We start from the raw sequence: 2,736 nt of genomic DNA, 5'->3' as shown, positions 1-2,736 counted from the left end.
GTCCCGCCCTAATTCCCATCCTCAAATGGGAGAATAGTAATTAACCCAGTGAACAAATAGTACTGCTATGATTGGGGACGACAGCTAGGGTAATCCATTCGACCAAAAAGCTAGGGTAAGCCTCATGTGCGGGGGCCGCAATGCATCGACGGTCAGATATTGGCCGCTCGGTTGACCATTGTACCAGAGCTTAGATAGTTGGGCTTCTTATGAAGCTACTAACTGCTGGTTATGAGTAGGGGGACGGTGGCACTTTATAAGTGGGCTTCCTCAAATTCACATTCACCTCTACTCTAAAGTAAATGGACAATAAACTTATCCATTATTTTAATTTCATTTAGCTATTAACCGTAATTAAAATTTGTGTCACATCACGAACTAATCTTTAATTTGGTGTTATTTGTGGCCATGTAATTGGAGAATGTATCATAGTTAACTCCTGTGATGGCGATGACCTTCTATATTTGTGTTTGTTTTGACACATAGTTGTCGCTCATAAACGATTAGAACGAGATGAAATTATATATTTGTGTTCATTTTGACACATAGTTGTTACTCATAAACGATCAGAACTATTGGAAGCGGGATCTAAATCAACAGGTAAACTACTGATCAGTGTTGTATTGACAAAGTTAATCCACTTACGTCTTGGTTGCAGTGGCGTACCTTTGTTATGACATCCCATCTCAAATTTTACATTTTTATAAATTTTAAAAATGTAACTTTATGAAAATGCCTTTAGAGGCGAGGATCTTGACTTCCGTTGACAAACGTACAGTGAGGTGTATGAATTAATCCTTTAGGCCTTGTTTGGCAGCTCGAATTGTACTAACTATTTCTATCGGATAGGATAAATAGCTACCGAATAGTACTGACTAAAATAGTCGGGTGTTTGGTGCAGTATCGGACTAGTGACCGTATTATTTATACTGTGTTTGATATTATACTAGATAGGAGGAATCAAACTTTATAAAAAAAAAAATTTAAAAAGTGAAATCATTTTTTTGTTCCCAGATCTCTCCGCACCCCACAAACACCCTCCCTCTCTCTCCCTTCTTCTTCCCTGATTGCAGAAGAATCCCAAATAATTGTTCCCCAGCTCTCTCCGCCACACCCCCAAACTCCCTCCCTTTCTCTCCCATATTCTTCTTCCCCAACTAAATAATCCGGGCGTTTTGGTTGGTTTTATTAAGCGGGTGTATACCGTGTTATCCTATCCGACCGATTAAATTAATCCGGTGCTTATTTAGTACAAGTGAACGCCAAACACCCGAGTTCGTATAACTAATCCTATCCGATCCTTTATCTGATCTGCCAAACAGGACCTTAGTGTTTTCTTGAAGTATTCGACGTTATGGAACTATAAACCCGAGAAGTACTTTTGTTTAGTCACTATTTATATGTTTTATACATTTTTATAATGAATATATTTTGTTTATCATTGAGTTAAAAATAAAAAAATTAAAATTAAAAAAGGAAGAAGAAGAGAAAGAAGAAGGGGGACGGGAGAGAGAGCAGAAGAGAAGGGCTACTGCCCAATCGGAGGAGAGGAAGAGAGAAGACTGACCAACCAGAGAGAAGAGAAAGGAGGGAAAGAAAGGAAGGTGAGAAGAAGGGAGAAACCGGTTTCCGCCTTGACCCGCTCGACCCGACAAGCACACGGCCAAATTCGGCCATTTTTCCGGCGATTCAAACCTTCCCACTACCTGGAACCTACTCCATAACCCTCCCTCTTTCTTTTCCAACCAAAATTTGAAGGAATTTGGTGGTAATTTTAGGAAAAATCGCACCGGTGGGGGCGACAGTTCATGGCCAAGATTCACCAAATTCTTAAATGATTTCATCGAATTACCACACCAAAATACTCCCCTGAAGCTCCGGAACAAAGTCCAAACAAGTTTGGGGGCGTCGGAGTTGCTATGGAGCCGAATTGAGAACACCCAAAAACTAGGGTTTCCGATGGGTTTTAGCAAAATTGGGGCTCTTTCAGGCCAAATTGAACTTGGTCACAGGTATAAAGTTTACTCCACTCATTGAGATCTTCATTCCTGTAAATTTTGATAATTTTTGGAAATAGTTGGATTTTCCAGCGAGTCGGGACGGTCGACCGCCACCCGCGGCGACGCGTGGCCAGGGGCCGTCGATGTTATTCTTAGGCTAATTAGATGCTTTGAGTTCAGTTTTAGTAATTGTATGACGTAGGTTGATTGTTAGAATCTAAATTCTCTACGTTACGTTAATAGGTCATTATATAAATTGACGATCCGACCATTGGATCGTCACCAAACTTTAATACATTATAGTACGTAATATTTGAGGATCATAGAAGCTTATGGATATGGAATCCGATATACGGATCTTCCCGAATTGGATTTGTAAGTTCATAAAATAAAAGGTTAACCGCCACTTAGTCTTGGCAATTGGTGGAGATCCGACCGTTGGATCATAATAGGACTTTAGGATGTTGTTCTAGAGGTATAATGTGGATCTTTGGAAGCAACGGATCGGAAATCTGTGATGCAGATCTTCCAAATTGAATTACGTAGGGATGTGTTTTATGTAAATTGTGTGTTTTATCAGTACGAACTCTGAGATGTGATTTGATAATTGGCCACAGGCGACGATGGTTCGTGATGTCTCGTTATGCATGCTAGGGAGTCATAGCACGGACCTCAGGTAAATGGGTCTTTTCCTTTTTATCATATATTATATATGTGTGTGTGTGTATATATATAT

This window comes from Pyrus communis, chromosome 17 (assembly GCF_963583255.1).
Source record: "Pyrus communis chromosome 17, drPyrComm1.1, whole genome shotgun sequence".
NCBI lineage: Eukaryota > Viridiplantae > Streptophyta > Magnoliopsida > Rosales > Rosaceae > Pyrus > Pyrus communis.
Note: the sequence above shows the minus strand (reverse complement) of the source record.